A 24,969-nucleotide genomic window follows, 5' to 3' on the forward strand; every position below is an offset into this window, starting at 1 on the left:
TCTTCCTCAATTTCTTTCAGAAGTGTTCCGTAGTTTTTAGGGTATAGATCCTTTACCTCTTTGGTTATGTTTATTCCTAGGTATCTCATGCTTTTGGGTACAATTGTCAATGGGATTGACTCCTTAATTTCTCTTTCTGCAGTCTCATTGTTAGTGTCTAGAAATGCCACTGATTTCTGGACATTGATTTTATATCCTGCCGCACTGCCGAATTGCTGTATGAGTTCTAGCAGTCTTGGGGTGGAGTCTTCTGGGTTTGAATGCCTTTTATTTCTTTTTGTTGCCTGATTGCTGAGGCTAGGACTTCTAGTCCTATGTTGAATAGCAGTGGTGAGAGTGGACATCCCTTCGCGTTCCTGATCTTAGGAGAAAGAGTCCCAGTGTTTCCCCATTGAGAATGAGATTTGTGTGGGCTTTTCTTAAATGGTGTTTGAGGTGCTGAGGAATGTTCCCTTTCTCCCTACAGTCTGAAGGGTTTTGATCAGGAATGGATGCTGTGTTTTGTCACATGCTTTCTCTGCATCTATTGAGAGGATCCTGTGGTTCTTGTTTTTTCTCTTGTTAATGTGATCTATCACGTTGATTATTTTATGAGGGTTGAACCAGCCTTGCATCCGGGGATGAATCCCACTTGGTCATAGTGAATAATCTTCTTAATGTACTGCTGGATCCTATTGGTTAGTATCTTTTGAGAATTTTTGCATCTGTGTTCATCAGGGATATTGGTCTATAATTCTTTTTAGTGGGATCTTTGTCTGGTTTTGGAATCAAGGTGATGCTGCCTCATAAAGCAAGTTTGGAAGCATTCCATCCCTTTCTATCCTTCAAAACAGCTTTAGTAGAATGGATATTTCTTCTTTAAAAGTTTGATAGAATTCCCCTGAGAAGCCACCTGGTCCTGAACTTTTGTGTTGAGATGAATGATCCTGATGATCAGGAAAATATTCTGTACATTTTTAAAGATAGGTAAATTTAGCAAGATGACATAGACAAGTTACTGTGCGCTGTATGGTGAAGTACATGACGTTTGATAAGTTATTTGTAATGCACAAGACAAGGAATTAGTGATCAGCCTTTAAAGGAAATTCATGGGAATCATGCCGACCTCTATGTCAAGCCAAGGAAGACCTTTATTCTGGAGACAAGAGGTACGGTATTCATTGGGGGTTTTTAAGAAAGACAGTATTCTGTTCCACTTGGCGTTTCACAAAAATCATACCGACAGCTTTATGAAAGATAAATATTCACAAGGAGGAAATAGTAGTCTTAGAAAGTGTGTGATCATCCAAGTAAGAGGTTATGATGGCTTTATCAAAGACTGTCTTCTTATAAACAGTGAAGACAGACTATCTTTAGAATGGCAGGTAAAGTTAGCTAAATACTGACAGATGATTGATAAAATGAGAATAAGATAGAAGTGAATAATGACTTTAGTTTTGAGCATCTCTGCTGGAGAAATGCCACCTCATAAAACAAGGAAGAAAATATGAGTAATAAGAGTTCATTGTTAACTTAAGAGTTTAAAAAATGAGCCCAGATGTCAAACTGAACTTTCATATTCTATGTTTGCCAATGTAGCTTTGGGCAAATTACATAGTATCTCTGCATTGTAATGTCCTCCTGTTAAATAAGGTGCATAATAGTATCTAAATCTCAGAGTTACTTGAATGATTAAATTACATACATTTCATACAAAGTTGTTAAATCTATATATTTATTGGCTTCCAAGTTTGTTATTTCTTCATGCCTTTAATACTATTCATTTTAAGTCTTAAAGAGGAAAACAGTGACTTTCTCTGACTCTTTCCCTTCAGTCTCAGCTATGAAGCATTCCCAAGCCTCCAAGAGTACCTATGTTTTCATTTCCATAGAGCTTGAGTTACCTTACTTTGCTATTTCAGTCTTTTTTTCTTTTTTGCTGAAAACTACTAAAAAATATTCAAAACAAAAAGAAGAGGGCCCCCAATTAAATGCACATCATCAAATGTGGTATCAGTTCATCTCTACTCATGTCTTTCTCTAAGAATACTCTCTTATAATTCAACAAATTATACCTCTTTCACCCACATTTTTTAAAGCATAGATTACTGGGGGAAACAGGGGACTCACTAAGTAGGAAAACTTCAGGAGAATTTTTATGTAAATGCTAACTATGCTAAGGTTGTATCTTGTCTCTCTCCTCAGATCAAGCAGAAAGGTTTTAGGTTGAAAGAAGCATATTTTACAAACACTCCCACATGAGTAAAATGCAGAACCCTTCTTGAGTCCTATAATGGAATGAGCCTGCAATGAAAGAAGCCCCTCATCCTTTAAATCATCATCCACTGAATATTAGTAATCCTTTATCAAACTGAAGAAAAAGACCCTCACAATAGTGTTGACTGTTAGGATAACAATGTGTCTGTATATGTACCACGTACCTCACCTCCCAACAACCACCATCAGACACACATATACATGTAAATAAAAACATAATCATGGTCTCCATCTCTCTGTATCTGTCTCTCTCTCACGACACACACACAGACACACAAACACACACATGCACGCACACCCCAGGATACCTTTGAGAAGAACATCAAGAATGATCACTGGTTATTTCACTCCCCAGGGCAATACATGTCCAGGTGACATCCAGCTGACTCAGAAAAGCATTGTCAGGCTAAGGTAGAAGCGAACAGACCTCACCATGAGAAGATATGCACAGTAATTTTTCAGTGTTGACCTTTTTCCCTTATTTTATTGATGTCAAGTAATTTTTGTCATTGCTACAAGAGTTACATTCAGGTTATTCTGTTCTCACTCCTGTTTGGAATTCTTTCTTCTCATTTTACTTTTAGATTCCAGTAAGATTCATGTGCTATTCAGTAGTGCTGAAAACTTTGATTTGATGGAAAAATAATAAATAGCCTGTTAATATAGATTAACAGAAAATATATGCATAAATGCATACATACACAATAATGTATATATAGGTAATTCTCTAAATATGATCTATACATCATAAGGCTGCTCATAAAATAATCAAAGTTGTAAGGGAAGTCATGTAAAAAGTCATTTTATTACTGTATAGCTAATATTTTGATTTGGGAATTGCTAGGCTTTTGAAGAACATCATTGTTAGTACCTAAAAAACACCCTTTCTCTAAAATATTATGCACATAAGGAACTTCCTCAAGTTCATCTAATGACTTCTCAAAAAATGTATAATTATAGCTAGCTGTAGGGTCAATAACTAGAAAGTTTTCTTAATTTAAATGATAATGTTAATGGTGGTAAATCATTGTTCAACTGCTACGCTAACAATTATGTTAAAAGGTTTTAGCCGATTTTATGCATTGAGATTTTTGTAATATAGTTAATATCTTCTATTGCTTTGAATAGATTACTGTGTTTTAGGCCCAAATTAAATCTCCTGTCAAAAAAATGAAAGAAGAAAGAAAAAAGAAAGAAGAAAGAAATAAAGAAAGAAAGAAAGAAGAAAGAAAGAAGAAAGAAAGAAAAAAAGAAAGAAAGAAAGAAAGAAAGAAAGAAAGAAAGAAAGAAAGAAAGAAAGAAAGAAAGACATTTCTGCACCATCACTGTAAAATGAAGTCATTGGTTCCTAAAAACAAACAGAAAACAAAACAAAAAACAAGTCTGGCCATTATTTTTTTCTCACATATTTTATTGAGAGATGATTGTGTGAAATGAACTCTGTTTATTCACAGTGTACAATTCTGTGAGTCTCAAAAGTTTATAAACTTTTCATCAATGAAACCATCACCACAATAAGATACAGAACACTTCCAACACTTCTGAAAGATTTATCATGCCTCTGGTTAGTCCAGGCCTCCGTCCAACTCCATTTCCCCATCATCAGTGATCTGATTTGTTTTGCATATCCCCCTATATAATCTGCATACAGTATGTGCTCTTTTTGGTAGGTTTCTTTATTGTATTTGAATTGTATTGAATTAGACATTTATTTATTTTGTTATCTCTTTAAGTAATTCATTCTTTTTATTGCTCAGTCATATTCCATTTTCCATTATACACATATGGCCAAATTTTGTTTGTGCATTCTTAAACCGATGGGCAATTGAGGTGTTTTCCCCCTTTTAAATATTGTGAATAAAGCCAATGGGAACATTCAAATGCATGTTTTTGAACCAGGGCTACTCCCTCCCTCTCTTGTCCCAGCTCAGCATGACGGGAAGCACATAGGCAAATGCAGACGAGAACCTAGGGGATCCTCTTCCTCTAGATCCCAATCATGGGCTACCATATCCCCTTGAGAGTGGCAGGCTGAAAACATTTCTTCTTTCCATGAGAGCTCCATGTTGCAGAAGCTCTATTTAAGGCAAGAGTGGTTATAATGTCTGGAGATCTTGCCCTCTACCCAAGGACCGTTCATAAGGTAGAAGCTCTAGCTTAGACATGATAGGTCAAGAATAATGGATCCCCACTTTCAGTTACCCCAGTCCAAAATATAGAGTTTTTTTGCCAAGAGAGACGAGCTTAGAAGACTATAGGCTACTGACGTCACCCAGTAACCTGCTCATAAAGTCAGGGTGTCACTCAGAGAACTGGGCCACTGCTCCTGTTCAAGAACAGTGGAACACAGGCTTTACGTAGAGTGAAAGGCAGGCCATAATAATAGAGGGCTCCAAAGCTGTCCTCAAGTGAACTGACTTTATTTGGAATGAAGTTTGGGAAGTTCAAGTATAAGCATAAGGGACTCTCAAGCTTAACACACATTTGGTGATAAGCAGTTAGAGAGGCCAGAAACTCCATGAGAATAAAAAGCTAACTATAGACCAACTAGAAGTCTACCAGAGAGAACCAGGGAAGGAAGGAGACAGTGAAGGAAGGCCTCCAAGTGTTGGAGCAAACCTCAGACTGGCCTGAAAGAGTCTTCTTGCTGGGCCCCTGGATGGCTCAGTGGTTGAGTATCTGCCTTTGGCTCAGGTTGTGATCCATGGGTCCCGGGATCGAGTCCTCATGGGGCTCCCTGCAGGGAGCTTACTTCTCCCTTTGCCTGTGTCTCTGCCTCTCTCTCTGTGTCTCTCATGAATAAATAAAATCTTTAGAAAAAAAATACACTATCCTTGCAGAGGAGACCAAAAAAGTCGATCAGACTGTTGAGAAATATATGTCCCACAACATCTTCAAAGTGATAGAACAAAAGAAGAATTAATGGAACCTCCCTACTGGATGAAAAATCTACAGAGGCACACCCAATAAAACAATCAGCGGAAGACGCAGCCAAAGCCAGCCTGATAAAGCCACTGTCATCTATGAGTATGCACAAGCCGAAGGCTGTACCTCTGAGAAGTCACATGAAAGGCTTCTCAGAACAAACAGAATCCAATAAAATAGCCAAGAAAAATAAACAGGGCGGGGTGTGGGGGTGACTGGGTGGCGGGCACTGAGGGTGGCACTTGACGGGATGAGCACTGGGGGTTATTCTGTATGTTGACAAATTGAACACCAATAAAAAATAAACTTATTAAAAACAACAACAACAAATATATAGAAATTATTTCAAACATATATTCTGCTGTTAAAAATACAATAACTTAAAATGTTAGATAGTGACAACCACACAGTATATACCCTTTCTGGACTGGCTTCTTTCCAGAGTATGTGCACTTATGATTCCTTCATGTCCTTCCACAGCTTAATAGCCCATTATCAACATCTCTCACCGGCTCGGCATATTTATTACAATTGATTAACCTACATTGATTTATTTAATCATCCAAAAATCCGTAGTCTGCTTTAGGATACATTCTTAATACTATATATTCTATGGGTTTAAGTAAAACATGATGACATGTATCTATGATTTTGATACCATGTGGAGTATTTTCACTGCCCTAAACACTCTCTGCTCCATCTTTTCATCCTCTCTTTTATACCACGAGCCCTGGCAATGGCCAATCTTTCTTCTGTCACCAGAATGTCATGTAGTGGGAATCATGCATAGGTGGCCTTTTCAGGTGGGCTTCTTGCACTTAGTAGTATCCAATAAAACTTCTTCATTGTCTCTTCACAGCTGTTAGCTCATTTCTTTTTTAATATTGAATAATGTTCCATTCTCTGGATGTACCATACTTTATTTATTCATTCACGTACTGAAGAAAATATTGATTCTTTTCTAATTTTGGCAATTCTGAATAAAACTGCTATAGGTTTTTGTGTGGACATAAATTTTCAACTCTGTGGAATAAATAAAAAGCAGCATAATTTCTGCACTGCAGGTCAGTTAGAGCATCTTGGTTCTGTAAGAAATTGCCAAATTGCCTTTCAAAGTACTTGTAATATTTTGTCTTTCCACCAGAAACGTACAGAGTTCTTGTCACTCCACATGCTCACTAGTGTTTGATGTTGTCAGCGTTCTGGATTTGGGTGACTTTGATAGGACTGCTGTGTATTTTGTTCTAATTTGTATTCTCTGATGGCATATGTTGTGGAACATCTCTTCATATATTTATTTGTCATCTGTACATCTTCTTTGGTGAGGTATCTGTGGACCAATCATATTGTTGTTATTGTTGCTGTTTATAGTTGAATATTAAGAATGCTTCTCATATTTTGGATATCCTTTATCGGATATGTCTTTTTGCAAATATGTTCCCCCAACCTATTTCATTTCTTCAAAGTTATTTTTTTGATAACGTCTTTCGTAGGGCAGAAATTTTTTTTTTTCATTTTAGTGAAGTCCAGCTAATCAATTTAGCCATGGATCATGACTTGGTGTTGTATCTAAAAAGGCATCACCATACCCAACATCATCTAAGTCACCCTTATGTTATCTTCTAGGAAAAGTTATAGTTTTCTATTTTACATTTAGGTCTATCATCCATTTGAGTTAATTTTTGTGAATAGTGTTAGGTTTATATCTACATTCACATTTTTGCATGGATGTCCAGGTGTTCCAGCACTCTTTGTTAAAAAGTCTGTTTTTTACCGACTTATTATTTTTGTTCCTTTGTCAAAGAACAGTTGACTCTATTAATTTCACTCCATTTCTAGTCTCTCTATTCTATTCCACTGATCTTTTTTTATTTTTATTTTTTATTTTTTATTGGTGTTCAATTTGCCAACATATAGAATAACACCCAGTGCTCATCCCATCAAGTGCCCTCCTCAATGCCCATCACCCAGTCACCCCACCCCCCTCCCACCTCCCTTTCTACCACCCATTGTTCGTTTCCCACAGTTAGGAGTCTTAAGCAATATGTATGAGTCTAGGGGGACATCGCCTACAAGAACGACCGATTCTCTGAGCTAAAGCAGGGTCTTTCCATTGCGCCCCTTGTTAAGATACTTCCTAATTCCCTTATGTGAAAAGCTAATTGAAAGCTGCATTCAGAGAATGCTTCTTTCTCAGACTTAAGTACAGCTCACTTCTAGTGCTCCTGCACCTCCTACTCTCGAGATAGAATCAGGCTTCTTTTTATTTTCTTGTTTGTTTTATACATTTTTTAAAGATTTGTTTTTATATTCATGAGAGACACAGAGAGAGATAGGCAGAGACGTATGCAGAGGGAGAAGCAGGTTTTTCACAAGAACAGGATGTGGGACTCAATCCCAGATCCCTGGATCACAACCTGAGCTGAAATTAGCCACCCAACCGCTGAGCCACCCAGACATCCCCAGGCTTCTTTTTCTTAGAGGCAAGTTGAAAGCTGCCTTCAAGGAACCCTTGTTCCTTGAAGTTATGTATAGTGCATTCCCATTGGCCACCACACCAACTCTTGACATAGATTCTAACTCTCTTATGTTAGAAGCTTGTCAGAAACTGCATGCAATGAAAGAAACAGTCAACAAAACTAAGAGACAACCTACAGATTGGGAAAAGATATTTGCAAATGATGTATCAAATAAAGGGCTAGTTCCCAAGATCTATAAAGAACTTATTAAACTCAACAGCAAAGAAACAAACAATCCAATCATGAAAAGGGCAAAAGACATGAAGAGAAATCTCACAGAGGAAGACCTAGACATGGCCAACATGCACATGAGGAAATGCTCCACATCACTTGCCATCAGGGAAATACAAATCAAAACCACAATGAGATCCCACCTCACACCAGTGAGAATGGGGAAAATTAACAAGGCAGGAAACAACAAATGTTGGAGAGGATGTGGAGAAAGGGGAAGACTCCTGCACTGTTAGTGGGAATGTGACCTGGTGCAGCCACTCTGGAAAACTGTGTGGAGGTTCCTCAAAGAGTTAAAAATAGACCTGCCCTACAACCCAGCAATTGCACTGTTGGGGATTTACCCCAAAGATCCAGATGCAGTGAAATGCTGGGACACCTGCACCCCGATGTTTATAGCAGCAATGTCCACAATAGCCCAACTGTGGAAGGAGCCTTGGTGTCCATGGAAAGATGAATGGATAAAGAAGCTGTGGTCTATGTATACAATGGAATATTACTCAACCATTAGAAATGATGAATGCCCACCATTTGCTTCCACTGATCTTTTTTATTCTTTCACCAATACCAAACTGTCTTGATTATTTTAGTTGTACAGTTGTGTATAGTTGAAGTTGTATAGTGTCAGTTTCTGATTCTATTCTCCTTCAATACTGTGTTGGCTATTCTGGTCTTTTGGCTCTCTATATAAACTTTAGATTCAATTTCTAAGGTTTGTCAATATCCATATTATTTGTTGGAATTCTGATTGGGACTGCATTGAATGTGTTGACAAGTTGGGGAAAACCCACATCTTAAAAAAATTGAGTCTTCCTTTCCAGAAATATAGAATGTCTCTCCATTCACTTAGTTCTTTTAAAGTATTTTCCCATTAGGGGTTTATAATTTTCCCCTATTATTCTTGTACGTATTTTGTGAGACTTATATGTGAGTATTGTATTTCAGAGGGTAATAATATATAAGGTATAATATCATTTATATTGCTCATTGCTAGTTATGGAAAACAATTAACTTTTGTATATTAACCATGTATCCAGCAGCCTTTCTATTATCTCTCAGTTTCAAGACATTTTTTTGTCAATTATTTCAGATTTTCAGCATAGATATCATGTGAAAAAAACCTCTATTGCTTTCCTTTTTTTCCATTCTGTGTACATTTTTGGACTAGTCTTCCAAGGCTCCCAAAGCAAAAATACCATAGACTGAATGGCTTAAACAACAAATTTATTTTCTTACAATTATGGAGACTGACCATCCAGGAACAAGATGCCAGAAGATTTGGTTTCCTCCGAGATCTCTCTCCTTGGCCGGCAGCGGTCTGCCCCTTGCTCTCTCTTCACATAGCTACCCCTAGTGCATGGGTGCCTTGATGTCTCTGTGTATTCTCTTTTCTTTTCTTTTCTTTTTTTCTTTTCTTTTCTTTTCTTCTTTTCTTCTTTTCTTTTCTTCTTTTTTTTCTTTTCTTTTCTTCTTTTCTTTTCTTCTTTTTCTTTTCTTTTCTTTCTTCTTTTCTTTTTCTTTGGAGTTAAATTTGCCAACATATAGCATATCACCCAGTGCTCGTCCCATCAAGTGCCCCTCTCAGTGCCCAATACCCAGTCACCCCAACCCCCCGCCCACCTCCCTTTCCACCACCCCTCGTTCGTTTCCCAGAGTTAGGAGTCTATCATGTGCTGTCTGATATTCCCCACTCATTTTCTTTCCTTTCCCTTTATTCCCTTTCACTATTTCTTATATTCCCCAAATTTCTTCTTATAGACACCAGTCCGATTAAATTAAATCCACCATAAGAGCCTTATTTTAATTATATATTTGAAAGCTCTATCTCCAAATATAGTCATATATTTGGCAATAGGAATTAGGGCTTCAAAATAGCATTTGAGAAGACATAATTCAGCCTGTAACACTTTTATTTGCTTTTTTGTCTTTTGCATTACCTAAGACTTTCAAAAGGATGTTGGAAAGGTGAGGTGAGGGGAGAAATCCTTGCCTTGTTCCTGTTTTAGCAGGAAAGTTCTACTTTGCACCATTACATATACTCTCTTAACTATAGAACTTTTAAATGTTCATTTTCAAGTTTAGGAAATTCCCTTCCAGTTTGATATGAGCTCTTTTACTTTTTACCATCACCAGGCACATCATGTGAGTTCAAAGGTGTGAAACACACCTCCTTTGGTGTACTCTATTCATACTAGTCAGTTAATCAGTACTGTGTATTTTATGTGCAATTTTTGAAATCAAGACTTTTAAATTTTACATTGTCATACTTCAAGCCTCATCAATAATATGAACTGATACAGCAGTTTCCTTGGCTCCAATCTTCTCTTTAAATATATCCTCCACACAGCCCTGAAGATTTGCCCTTATTACCAACCATCACCTTCAGGTACCCTACTTTATCATCTCTGTGTATTTTTGGCAAACATATACCTGGATTATAATTGTCTGTGCAAGGATGTTACTCACACTAAGTTGTAAGCTCCCTAAAGAATGACCTTATTTATACCCTAGCTTATCCCAGGACCAGAATATATTACACAGGTAGTCAGTAAAATTGATCAAATAAATGAATATTCAAAAGCATGAAAGAGTAAATTTTGGGTCACACACTATTTGATGAGAGAGGTAGCTCTCTGCTATACATTTAAAAACATTCTTTAGGATAATAAACAAAGATAAAAATTATGAAGATGGAAATTGAGGGAATGGTTGCTCAAAAATGTTTGCAGTTCTCTATCTCCCACTTGGCTCCTCATATTAGCTAGGATCTAGCAACTGGAGAGCATCAGAGCACTCATATCATAAACAACTTTTCAAGTTAATGTATATTAAGATTGCTTATTCTTTGTTTCTTCTTATTATACTTCTCAATATATGAAAAATAAAATACTTGATTGAAAGTGAAAATTCAACAACTGTTTAATATGCACTGTTTATACACTATAGTTAGATAAAAATCATGTCTAGCAACAAGCCATCAAGATATAGAGGTCAGTTCAATAATATAAAATGTTATTTTAGACCAGTGGCAGCGTTCAGTTTGAAGGATGTTTCCTTAATATCCATGGCATCTCTAAATCGAGGCTGTTTTGGATTAACAATGCCACTGAGGAAAAATAGTAATATGTGGGACATGTGACACCTTGAAAAAGCATCTGTTAATATTTTTAGGATGTTCAGGAGAATAACTTTCATTAATGGTCATAAGGAATATGAAAGAAATAGCCACAACACCTTTGATGGATGAGAAATAATAATCAAAGAATAGTATTTTTCATCTCTAGAAGTTTTCTTAGAGCCTCTTTGACATCTTTGTTTCTCAGGGAGTAAATCAAAGGATTCAATATGCGTTGAATGCGTTTTTTCATTTTCTTTCTTTTCTTGTTTTGTGACTCCTTTAGGAGAGACTAAAATTTTCTGATCTTAATTTCTTCAGCAGGAAAGAAGTATTTCAATTTATCCTTGCAGCAAAGTTTTGGATAGGCAACCAGAAATACATATGAAAGGAAATATTATGTTATGAAACATATTTTATGGGGAAATAAAGTTAGTTTAATTCTCACCCCGAACTGTCTGCATTTACTCTTTAACTGTATATTGTCAATGATAATAATAAGTACAATAACATGACGATGGTGTGGGGTAAAGTCCAACGAATATCCTCTAATTCTTTAAGTAAAGGTTAAATGATGATCAACCAGATCTAAAGTTAGTTTTACTTAGTAACTTTACTTGCTTGAAAGTTGTTTACTCAGGGGCTCTACATTAAGTAAACAATTTCTCTGGCATGACGGAGTGTCTCAGTCAGTTGGACATCTGACTTTTGATTTTGGCTCAGGTCATTATCTCAGGGTCTTGGGAACAAGCCCTTTGCTGTGCTCCATGCTCAGCGTGCAGTGTGCTTGTCTCTCCCTCCACTCTGCACCTGCTTTCTCAAATAGGTAAATAAAATCTTTTTTTTTTTTAACAATTTTTTTTTTTTTTTTTTTTTTTATGATAGTCACAGAGAGAGGGAGAGAAAGAGAGACAGGCAGAGGGAGAAGCAGGCTCCATGCACCGGGAGCCCGATGTGGGATTCGATCCCGGGTCTCCAGGATCGCGCCCTGGGCCAAAGGCAGGCGCCAAACCGCTGCGCCACCCAGGGATCCCAGATAAATAAAATCTTTAAAAAATGTATTTCCCCACAGTCACAATCACTGTACACACTTTAGATAATTTAAAAATAGTTCTGTTTCAAAAAATCTCAATTTTTACATGAAGAAATTAAAGTATTTTTTAAAGATTTTATTTATTTATTAATGAGAGACACAGTGAGAGGCAGAGACACAGGCAGAGGAAGAAGCAGGCTCCCTGCAGGGAACCCGATGTGGGACTCGATCCCCAGACTCCGAGGTCATGCCCCTAGCCAAAGGCAGATGCTCAACCGCTGAGCCACCCAGGCATCCTGAAAAAATTAAATTATTAAGCTAACTGCCATAAATATACCTTATGTAAAATAGTAAGGAAAGAAGAATGGATAAAAAGGAAGAAAATAATGGTAGCTCATAAAGTCCTCACATACGCAACTGGTCAAAGGCAATAGTTGATATTTCCATTCCATGTGTATCTTGGTCTCAACAACAACCTCAGTGTCCAGAAGCTATTCACCGGGTGGGATGACATAAACCTTCATTGTTGAAGGATCTAAGCTCACGTTGTCCTGCCATGTTGAACTGCTCTACTTGTTCTTGAATATTTGCCATCAGTCATAGTAGTATTAGGAGGCATCCTGGAAAATTCCCTGGGTTACTGCCCTACCTTTCTCCTTCTCATTTCTATTAAGATCTTTTGCTAGTCACTACCACTTACCCAAAAGAATGTTACAGAAATCCAAGTTCTTTTCATCACATGAAAGGCCAATACTCAAGAGATGAGCATTGACTGGAAAAGAACATGAGCTTTATTCCAGAGACCAGCCACCTCGGAGGAAGGTAGACTCTTGTCAAAAGGCCAAACCCAAAGTGTCTGCCTGGCACAGGCATTTTTATAGGGGTTTAAGGCAGTTAAAGGAATGCGGGTCCATAACATTTCTCGATTACATGCAGACTCGATGGTGTCAGCCATAGACATTATCTCAGTGTTTGGAGGTTGTGCAAATGGACTTGATTCCTGTTTCATAATGTGCAGAAGTGCTCTGTTCTTTCTAGGAAAGAATGCGTGATCTAAACATATAAAATGTAAAGACTATTATGTGAAAGGGAGGGGCTGAGGCTGCTTCAAGTATAGTAAGCATTTTGTTTACCTGTTTGTTCATTTAAATGAATATCTAGGAAGTTGGAGTAAATGCTGTGTTCCTCAGCAAAATTATACCTTCTAACAAAAAGTCTTACGCAAAATAAGTTTGTAATTGTCCTTAGAGTATTGACGAGGGAAGAAATAAGAGGGAGTGTTTGCTTGTGGTGTAGTCCTCGTGGGATGACCCTGGCGCTGGCCCTTGTTATGAAAGTATAATTGACTTATTTTCAGTCCTCAGAGGGACTTCTCCCTCCAAACTTCTGAAAAATTTCATGCTGCAATTCTCTGAAATAGTTTTGTAGGATTAGAAAAAAAAAAAAAAACTATGACTCATGGATTCTGGCTGTTGCTATTTCTATAGATCATCAGGGACTGGAAGGTCTTCTTAATCATTTTAAATTTGCATTTTGCTCCGATTTTCATTCAAATGTTTGCAAACTTTGTCAGCATGGAGGCAGAAATTTTCATGTAGTTTGATTTCATAGATCCATAGTCACTTATTCTAATTTTGGTGTAAAAATACCTGTAATACTCCATTAATTTATTTTAAAAATGTGCACTTGTTAAATCACTGTAAATCCGGACGATTTTCACAAAGACTTTTAAAAAATCTCATTGAGAGACGCCTTGGGTGGCTGGGATCCCTGGGTGACTCAGTGGTTGAGCATCTGCGTTCGGCCCAGGACATGACCCCGGGGTCCAGGATTGAGTCCCACGTCGGGATCCCTACAGGGAGCCTGCTTCTCCCTCTGCCTGGGTCTCTGCCTCTCTCTCTCTCTCTCTGTCCTTCATAAATAAGTAAATAAAACCTTTTTTTAAATCTCACTAAAATAAAAACACAGTATATAATAATCTTCTGAATTAATATTACCTTAATCAGAAAAGAGTTTCACTTGACTTTTCCTGATTCTGGAATCACCATATTACTTTGTGAAATCTAAGAAGATATCAGGACAGATGATCAGATATATTCCAAACCTTGTCATACGGATACGTAACTACAAAGCTGATGATAAAATAGCCCTGTCTGTTACAGTCAGTATATCTGTGGATCGGCTCAATTGTCATCTCAACAACTGTTCATATGTGTAAGTTGAATATTATAATTCTACTTAAAAGCAGAGAACCCAGAAAACTAAAATTTTTCACAATCTAGCTTCACTGATAAGCTTTTTATAATCTGGCTTCCTAATGTGTATTTCCAGCCTCAGATCCTACCCCCTCATCTCCTTCAACTTATACTCACCTTCAATATGATTGAATAGACCTTGGAGTTTCAGGACTCCTTACTGTCACTCATCATTTTTTTTATTCTTTTACCTGGATATCTGTTTTATCTCTTTATTTTAATTTCTGAAATTATTTGTTAACTTCATCCTGAATACCTTATAGCTCTTCCCGTCATGTGTTCATTTACCACCATTATGGAAAAATGTCATCTTTAATATGAACATTGTATATATAATTGACTATTTGCACATCCAAAGGATGTCAAACAAATTCATGCCAACTCCTCCTTCAACCCTAACTTAATGGCATACAAATGGTTATTAAAGTCAAAAGGAAACACAAGATTAATTACTAACCCCCAAAGTAATGAGTTTTTTTTTTTATCAATGTAAGCCATAGCATTGACATGATGGCATGATGGATGAGAAAAATCATGAAAACAATTTCGATTGCAGAGTAAAATCAACAAATCATATTGACGGAAACATTAGTGATGAGTCAAACACCTACTTGTACAAAAGATGAAAATATGTGACTCTTAGATGCTTACTATCCCAATTATTAAACACAGAGGTCTAGCTGCCTGCTTCTTATCCAACAAAAACTTATGTGCAGGCTCCTGTGCGCATGCACACACATCTGCTATCTGCATTTCCTTTTTTTCCCAGTGTTTATTTTTTTGTGTTCACTTATTTTGCTTTGCTTTTGCAGAGATTCAGATATTGGTTCTCTTTTGCCTGTGTTCTATTTTTAATTTTTTATATATTCAACCTTTTATTTAAATTCTAATTAGTTAACACAGAGGGTAATATTAGTTTCAGTTGTAGAGTTTAGTGATTTCTGTTACATTCAACACCCAGTGCTCATCACAAGTGCCCTGCTTAATTTAATGCTCATCACCCATTAGCCCATCATCCCACCAACCTCCCCTACAGCAATCCTCAGTTTGTGCTCTATAGTTAAGTCTGTTTTATGATTTGCCTTTCTCTTTTCTGTCCCTCATGTTCATTTGTTTTGTTTCTTAAATTCCACATGAGCGAAATCATATGTCTTCTTTGGAAAAATGTCTATTCATATCTTCTGCCCATTTTAAACTGGAATATTTATTTTCTGGGTCTTCAGTTTGATGAATTCTACAGACTTTGGATACTAACCCTTTATCAGAGATGTCGTTTGCAAATATATTTTCTCATTCCCTAGGTTGCCTTTTAGTTTCATTGATTGTTTATTTTGATGAAGTCCCAATGGTTCATTTTTGCTTTTGTTCCCCTTCCCTCTGGAAACATGACTAGTAAGAAGTTGCTGCAACTGAAGTCAGAGATGGCTGCCTGCATTTTCCTCTAGGATTTTGGTGGATTCCTGCCTTACATTTAGGTCTTTCATCTATTTTGGATTTATTTTTGTGTATGATGTAAGAAAGTGATTTCATATGTCTGCATGTCGCTTTCTGGTTTTCCAAATACCGTTTGTTGAAGAACTGTCTTTTTTCCATTAGATATTCTTTCCTACTTTGTCTAAGATTAGTTGACCACATAGTTGTGGGTCTATGTCTGGATTTTCTATTCTGCTCCATTGATGTATTTGTTGCTGTTCCAGTACCAAATGCTATATTCATCACTACAGCTTTGTAATAAAACTTGAAATCTGGAATTGTGATGTCTTCAACTTTTATTTTCTTCAACATTACTTTGGCTTTTCGAGGTCTTTTCTTGTTCCATACAAAATTTAGGATTGTTTTTCTAGCTCTGTGAAAAATACTGGTGGTATTTTGACAGGGATTGCATTAAATGTGTAGATTGCTCTGGTAATATGGACATTTTAACAGTATTTGTTCTTCCAATCCACGAGGATGGAATGCATTTCCATTTCTTTGTGTCATCTTTTGTTTCTTTCATAAGAGTTTTATAGTTTTCATATTATAGATCCTTTACTTCTTTGGTTAAGTTTATTCCTAGGTGTCTCTTGGTTTTTGGTGCAATTGTAAATGTGATCAATTCCCAGATTTCTGTTTCCACTGCTTGTTACTGGTATATAGAGATTCAACAGATTTCTGTACATTGATTTGTATCCTGTGACTTTGCTGAGTTCATGTATCAGTTCTAGCATTGTTGTCTGATTGCTGAGGTTGCACTTTCTGTGCTATGTTAAATAACAATGATGAGAGTGGGTATCCCTGTCTTGTTCCTAACTGTAGAAGCAAAGCTCTCAGTTTTTCTCCATTGAAAATGATATTAGCTGTGGGCCTTTCACATATGGCCTTTAGGATGTTGATAGAGGATGTCCCTCTATCCCTACTTGGTTGAGAGTTTTTATCAATATCATGCTGTATTTGTCAAATGTTTTTCTGCATCTATTGAGAGGATCATATGGTTTTTATCCTTTCTTTTATTAATATGATGTAGTACACTGATTAATTTGCAAATATTGAAACACTATTGCAACCCATTGCACTTGATTGTGGTGTATAATTCTTTCAATGTACTATTGGATTTGATTTGCTAGTATTTTGTCGAGAATTTTTGCATTCATGTTCATCAGGGAAATTGGCCAGTAATTCTCCTTTTTAGTGAAGTCTTTGTCTTATTTTGGAATCACAGTAATGCTTGCCTCCTAGAATGAGTTTGGACATTTTCCTTCCATTTCTATTTTATGGAACAGTTTAAGAAGAATAGGTATGAGGACTTCTTTAGATGTTTGGGAGAATTTCCCTTTGAAGCCATCTGTCCTTGGACTTTTTTTTGTTGTCAGAGTTTTGATCACTGATTCAATTTCTTTGCTGGTTATGGGTCTGTTCAAGTTTCATATTTCTTTCTCTTTCAGTTTTGGTAGTTTTATGTTTCTAGGAATTTATCCATTGCTTCCAGATTATCCAACTTGTTTGCATATAATTTTTCATAATATTCTCTTATAATTATTTGCATGTCTGAGCTGTTTGTTGTGATTTTATTTATTTGAGTCTTTTTATTCTTGATAACTCTGGCTAGGGGTTTATCAATTTTATTTATTGTTTCAAAGAACCAGCTCCTGTTTTCATTGATCTGTTGTACTAGGGATTCTTTTTGTTTCTATATCATTTGCTTCTTTCTTTTTAAAAAAAGATTTTATATATTTATTTGTGAGAAAGAGAGCATGAGCAGGGAGGGAAGGGCAGAGGGAGCTGGAGAAGCAGGCTTCCTGCTAAGTAGGGAGCCAATGGAAGGCTTGATCCCAGGATCCTGAGACCAGGATCAGAGCCAAAAGCAGACACTTAATTGAGCCATCTCTCAAAGAATTCCTTTTTATATATTTCAGGTCTGGTTTAGTGGTCATGAACTCCTTTAGTCTTTGTCTGTCTGGGGAAATCTTTATGTCTCCCTCTATTCTGAATGACAGTCTTACTGGGTAGAGTACTCTTGGCTGCATATTTTCCCCATGCAGCACATGGAATATTTCATGCTACCTTCTTCTGGCCTGCCAAGTTTCTGTGGAAAGATCTGCTGCTAACCTTCTTTGTCTTCCCTTGTCTGTTAGGGACTCCTTTTCCCTTGTTCTTTCAAGATTCTTTCCTTATCTCTGTATTTTGCAAATTTTACTATGATAATTCTTGGTGTTGGCCTGCTTTTGTTGGACTTGGATGTAGTTCTTTCCACAGATTAGGGAATTTTCTAGCTATAATTTTCTCCAGTAAGCCTTCTGCCCCCTTTTACCTCTCTTCTCTTACAGTCTATGATACCAAAGTTATGTTTTATGGAGTCACTGACTTCCCTAAGTCTACTTTTGTGATCCTAGATTTTTCTTTTCCCCTTTCATGCAGCTTCATTATTTTCCATAATTTAATCTTCTATTTCACTTATTCATTCTTCTGATTCTCCATACTTGTTATCATTACATCCAGTTGGTGTTGAATGTCAGTTATTGCATTTTTCATTTCAGTCTAATTTGGTTTTAACTCTATGGTAAGGGATTCCCAGGTATCTTCTAAGCTTTTCTTGTGCCCAGGTAGTATCCTTATGATTGTAGCTTTAAATTCTGGATGAGGCCTATTCTTGTATCTGTTTTAAACTCTGTGACCTTTTCTTGTTCTTTCTTCTGGGATGAATTCCTCCATATTGGCATTTTGTCTAGGTCTCTGTATTCTTTTCTGTGTTAGGAAAACCTGCTATGTTTCCTACTCCTGAGAGCAATGGCTTTCTGAAGATGAGGTCATCATATGATGTCTGGGACCTGGTGCTTTCGGAAATGTTTCTGGTGTATGCTACATGCACATTGCTACTGTGTTTTGGCTGCTCTCTCCCTCAGATCAGTCTTATGCAGAGTGTGTCCTTGCCCGCAATGAGGAGTGTTTGGACCTTGGCAAGAGTGCGGTGAATTTTAACTAGATATGCTCTAGCCTGCTTGTTAAGAAAGACCTCATGCTATTTCCACTAGAACTGAAGCTTTATAGTACTCGATGGTCAGTAGACATGGTGTATATGGGAGTTTGTGCCGGTCTTCTGGGTGAGGGGGCCACTGAACTGGTTCTCAGGCAGACTTGTGTGAGAAAAGCAACACCTGCAAAGCACCAGGAAGGGGGTTTGGTGTGAGCAGTTTAGGCTGCCATTATTGATGTTGTCCTGCTTACTGAAGTTTATGCTGAGGGGCAGTGGAGCTTGCCAGCTCCTTTGTCCCCCCAGGTAGGCAATGCCACCTCCCCTCAGTGCACTCCAAAAGGGGGAAAGGTTGTTCCTGGTATGTCCCAGATGATCCTCAGATCATGACTTTGCCTCCCTGCTATCTGTCCACCTTCTCTACAGGAGCACTGCAGTGCCCTCAGGGCTCTATACTATACACACTATGGAACTCTAAACTCCAGTCTTTGAGCTCTACTGGTAACAAAACTCACAAAAGTCAGCTCCTCCTGTTTTCCCAGTCAAAGGCTTTGGGGAAGTGTTCTGTTTATGCTTATGCAATCTCATAATCTCAACCAATCTCCCTCTCCATCTCTGTCTCCCAATCTCTCTCTCTCTCTCTCTCTCTCTCTCTTCTTCACTTATCTCCATGACCAGGGCTCTCTACCTCCATACGATTGTGATCCACTTCTCCCCAAAATCATATCTCTGCACCTCCTACCTTACACAATGTGGCCTCTTCTCTTCCTTGAGTTGTGCAACTTGTTCAACGAGCTATTAGATCGAGTGCTAGGGTATTCAGAATGACCTGATATTTTCATAGCTGTGCAGGGGATAAGGCAAGCCTAGACTCCTCCTCCTACTCCTTCATCATAGCTCATTCCCTCCTATCACTAATGGTGACAACTTTTAATGAGCGCCATTTCTAGTTATCAAATTTCTCTAATAACCTTGTTTTCCTTTATATAAGATAATATTTTTAATCTAGTACTTGAAATAATCCTCACATTCATCCTGTTTTTCTTTCTTTTCATGGCTACAGTGATCAAATTTAGAGCCTCTCATCTCAATGAGTATCAATTTTTAAATCCTATATGATTATCTTCTCAGCGTTCATATTTTCAAGTTTCCAGATTTCTGTTTTCTAAAACACTATTTTAATCGTGTCATTCTTTTCTTAAGAAAAACGATTGTACATATATATTTTGAGAGACAGTGTGAGTGGGGGTACAGGGTGAGGAAGAGAGAACCTCAAGCAGACTCCATAGAGAGCTGAGCATGGAGCCTGACATGGGGCCTTATCCCATAATACTGAGATCATGACCTTAGCCAAAATCAAGAGTTGAATGCCCAACCTGCTGAGCCACACAGGCATTGCCATGTCATTCTTTTCTAAGAGATTTTGTAAGTTCTCAATTTATACTTAGCAAATTAGGTTTTCTACTACTCTCCAAACTATAACCTCATGAAATTTATGGGCTGCCTCACTTTGCATGCATTCATCTTGCTCTGTCTAGGGTTAGCACACTGATGTGAATTATCCTCAATTTTCTCTCCTTGAGTCTAGTTCTAAATCCTACCAACATCTAAGATTTAGTTCATATCTCTCCAAGTTATACAATTGTTTGCTATAGTAGCCAATTTTGGCACTATTTCTTCACATGCTTTTTCAATATAATTATGGTTATCCCCATATACTGTAGTATCTAATTATAATTTGATTATCTCATGCATATCATTTGACATTCCCAGCTGGATTTTCTGTTGTTTTAAGATGGAATGAATTTCTCTATAAGGCCCTCTAGCATTTTCTGCAATTAATGTACATTATGGATGCTCATTCATTGTTTATTGATTGAATGAATTTGTATCTCCTTATTCTAAAATAATATGGAGTAACTTGCAACAAAAGTAGTGAAAAATAATTTATCAAAAGTATTGAAAACTCAATTTGTGTCAAACATTTCTCTAAATATTTTTACACAGACTGCATTATTTGTTTCTCAAATCAATTTTACCAACTGACCTCTACCACTTATGTACCATTTGTATCATTGTAGAGTTGATAAAATGGAGCAATTTAATATAAAGCAGAGGAGCCAAAATTCTAATCCAGGAATTGTGGCTTCAAAGAACCGTTTTAACCAATAAACAACTATTCATGTTTATAATCAGCAAAATAAAAATGACAATATTTTACAAAACTAATGAAAGTATAAACTTTATATAGGTACTTAGAATCTTTTCTATGGTTTAGTTTCAAATACGCTCCTTGAAGGTATGACAATCAAGGTTGAACAGGAAAGTAGTCTTTGCATTATTTTATTTTTTTTTTGTATTCTTGGAGAAAAAATGTTATACCAACACATCAAGAAAAGCAAAGTTTTCTTAGCATTAAATTCTAAAGATAACTTCATGTGTAGGGCTTATTATCATGGGCAGAATAATATGTTTATGCTATGTGCAAGGGAAGATTTAATATACTGACATGTGGTAGTAACTTTCCATAAAAGCTAAGGATCTTGCACTAAGAGATTTGCAGAAGATTAAGTCAATTTGGTCATTTAGTATACTCCTAGGGTTTAACTTGATCTGTATATACAATTTGTATTAACTACAGTGGTGTTAATAGTTTACACACTATTTATTTCTAAGAGTTAAGTTTTTCAGAGCTGGAAAGATAGATTCTGTTTTCTTTTTTTAAGATTTTATTTATTTATTCATGAGAGACACACAGAGAGAGGCAGAGACACAGGCAGAGGCAGAAGCAGGTTCCATGCAGGGAACCCATCGTCGGACTCGATCCCACGTCTCCAGGATCATGTCCTGGGCAGAAGGCAGACTCCAAACCACTGAGCCACCCAGGCATCCCTAGATTCTGTTTTCTAAAGAAGACCTGAATTGGTGATATTTAAACTTTCTCCCTTACTTATTTTAAATTTCATCAATTAAAAATTTTTTATTACTTAAAATCACTCAAACATTCATCCTTTTTCCCATTTTTTTACTACTACACTAGCTATGCAAGTTTGAAGGCTTTCTTCCCCAAACTAAATCCCATACAGAGGTGAAAGCATCGTATCGATGTTTCTGAAACCAAATGAGCAGATGAGGTCGTGTCCTACTATATAGCTGAAGAACTTAATCAAAATTTGTGCTTTGGGAAAAGCTTATTATATGTCTTCATGGGAGTCTGACTTCAGATATTTTCAGGAAAAACAGGTAGAATTTTTTTATTACTTTTGAATCCGTTATAGTCGTGTCATAGAAAATGAAAGATAAAAAATAGTGTAACTAAAAGATAAAATTAATAAATAGTTAATAATTAAATTTGAAACCTGTCTCTGGGGGCACATGGATGGCTCCATCAGTCAAGCAGCCGACTTTTGTTTTCTGCTCAGGTCACGGCCTTGGGGTCATAATATTGAGCCCCGCATTGGGCTCTGCACTTGGCATGGGGTCTGCTTAGGGTCTTTCCCTCTTCCTCTCCTTCCCCCTCTGCTCCTCACTCCACTCATGTGTGCCGTCTCTATTAAATAAATAATTAAATAAATAATCTTTAAAAACCTGTCTCTGATTATGTTACATAACTTCACTTCAAAGAAAAAATATTTATACAGATATTCGGAAACATTCTTTTAATGCAGACTCAATCTATAGTAGACATCAAACAATCCAAGTTTTTCTTATAATGTCGTGACTTCTCTCAGCTTCTTAGGAGCATTCCCAACATCACCAGCAGCGCTTAATGTGCATTCCATGCACATATTTATTCGGGGTTTATGGTACTGCACCAAAAACGATGAGAACTACTCAAGAACTGCGAGATTTCACTTTTTTGGGTGATAAGCAATTTCCAGGATAGTTGAATGGCTCCCACTGAGATAATAGGGTCACATGGCCTTTTAAGCTGATAAAACTCGAGCTCAACACAATAGCAACAAGAGGTGGCAAGAAACGTTATCAGTGCACAGTATGACATACAGTGATATAGAGTATGATCCACAGTTAATGTTACACAGTTGGGATTTAATACTGAATCATTGCATCTGCTTACATTCCCCTCCATTTTAAGTGGTGCCACTATAGTCTGCAAGTGTTTGTGTAAGTTTTGATAAATTTTAACATTTTAAAAATGTTATCATATAAATTCTGGGTTAATATGCAGTGTAATATTAGTTCCAGGTGTACAATATAGTGTTCAACACTTCCATACCTCACCCAGTGCTCATCACAACAAATACACTCCTTAATCTCCTATTTAATCACTTATTTAATCCATTCTCTACCCATCTCCATTCTAACTCAGTCAGAGAAAGACAAATACCAAATGATTTCACTCCTGTGGACAAAACAAATGAGCAAAGAAAAAAATTTAACTTTTTACAGTATATTTGTGTATCTTTAACAATAGCAAATGATAGAATAGAGGTGTCTACATATATTTTATGCGTTCATGACGTACCTAATGTTTTCTTCTTTCTGATATTTCTATGCTACAGAGTTTGGGAAGCCTACTGTGGTTCAATTTGTTAAGCATCCCACCCTTGATTTCACCTCAAGTCATGATCTCAGGGTCTCAAGATCCAGTTATATGTGGGGCTGTAACTGCATGTTGGGCATGGAGCCTGCTTGTTGGCTCTCTCTCTCTCCCTGTCTCTCTGACCCTCCCTTCTGATCCCCGCATACATGCACATGCACTTTCTAAAAACCAACAACAAAATCCCAAAAAACTTGTTTTCTTTTTCTCTTGTTAATCTATCTTTTATTATAGACGATGATTTCAGTCAAGAACCCTGAAAAATAGGGATCCCTGGGTGGCACAGCGGTTTGGCGCCTGCCTCTGGCCCAGGGCGCGATCCTGGAGACCCAGGATCGAATCCCACATCGGGGTCCCGGTGCATGGAGCCTGCTTCTCCCTCTGCCTTTGTCTCTGCCTCTCTCTCTCTCTCTCTCACTGCGTGCCTATCATTAAAAAAAAAAAAAAAGAACCTTGAAGAATAGAGAGGAAATTTTCTTTCCTCTCCTACATAATCAAGTTAGAATGATGTCGTATACATTAAAACAATTTTTCATGCATATTTGTTAAATAACAGGTTCACATAATGTATTAGTTTAACATATAATAATATGTTATTTTGGCCTACATCCAAACATCATTAAAATAGAATTGCAACTATGTTTGTAATGAAATATGAGTATGTTTATGGCACATTATTCAAATTATTGACTTTTATCATTAATAGACTAATACACTGTTAGTTCAAAATAGCTGCTCTGCCTTAAAAATATCCCTCAGTGCACTCTGCATTATGTAGTCATGTACCTTGAGTAACTTCATGTCACCCAAAGAAACAGTAAAAATATCTTAAAATCTTTGTTCAGATAGGATCTATCATTTTAAGGTCATTAAATAATCCCAAATTTCATTTAACTTAATCTATTTATATATCTTATGTAATTCCTTGATTAAATAGCAACTAAATATAAGTCTCAAATAATTATATGAAACAGATATTGTGCACATGATTTCAGATCAATGCAATGAGAAATAAGATGATACAGGTGGGAGAGTGGGATATTGCTTCAGTAGGACATGAAATACAGAATCTGCAATTTCAAAAATAAATCTCACATTTTTCTGCAAGTGAAAATCATGCAAAAAGTTGATTTATCATCTCTGTTTTCTCAGAACCTAAGTTTGAGCCCAACACATAATAAGCACCTAAAAAGTAGTTATTGTGGGGCACCTGGGTGTTTGAGCATCTGCTTTCAGCTCAGGTCATAATCGCAAGGTACTTGGGGACCTGGGGGAGCCACCCATAGGGAGCCTGCTTCTCCCTCTGCAAGTGTCTCTGCCTCTCTTTGTGTCTCTCATGAATAAATAAATAAAATCTTTTTTAAAAATATAAAAAAGTGTACTTATTGAAAAATATAATTTAAAATTAAAGTAATTATTTTATGAGAAATGGTAATAATTCTAATCATGATCAAGATTACTATATCATCATTCAGTAGAAAAATGTGAAACCATAAAGACAAGCCTCACATCTCTTATGGTGTAGAATGATGGAGACCTCAGCCTCAGTCTATATCATCACGGTCAATTCTTAATATTTTCCCTAAGATTGGAGAAACACCCACTGATCACAACTTGGTCTGTTGCC

At 36.9% G+C, this 24,969-nt stretch overlaps 1 long non-coding RNA gene across 4 annotated transcripts; it reads right to left on the reverse strand.

Moving 5' to 3' along the window:
• Positions 1-2,587: 2,587 nt before the first annotated feature.
• Positions 2,588-12,773, reverse strand: LOC140616756 (uncharacterized). 4 transcript variants are annotated; one of them, XR_012017126.1, is made up of 3 exons: positions 12,498-12,773; positions 11,166-11,338; positions 2,588-2,880 (listed from the first exon to the last, which is right to left on the reverse strand). It is a non-coding gene; the product is annotated as an uncharacterized lncRNA (long non-coding RNA). The 4 variants fall into 4 exon arrangements; XR_012017127.1 differs by having other exon boundaries at positions 11,166-11,392; XR_012017125.1 differs by having other exon boundaries at positions 12,493-12,773.
• Positions 12,774-24,969: the final 12,196 nt, after the last annotated feature.

Source organism: Canis lupus, chromosome 25 (assembly GCF_048164855.1).
Source record: "Canis lupus baileyi chromosome 25, mCanLup2.hap1, whole genome shotgun sequence".
Lineage (NCBI taxonomy): Eukaryota > Metazoa > Chordata > Mammalia > Carnivora > Canidae > Canis > Canis lupus.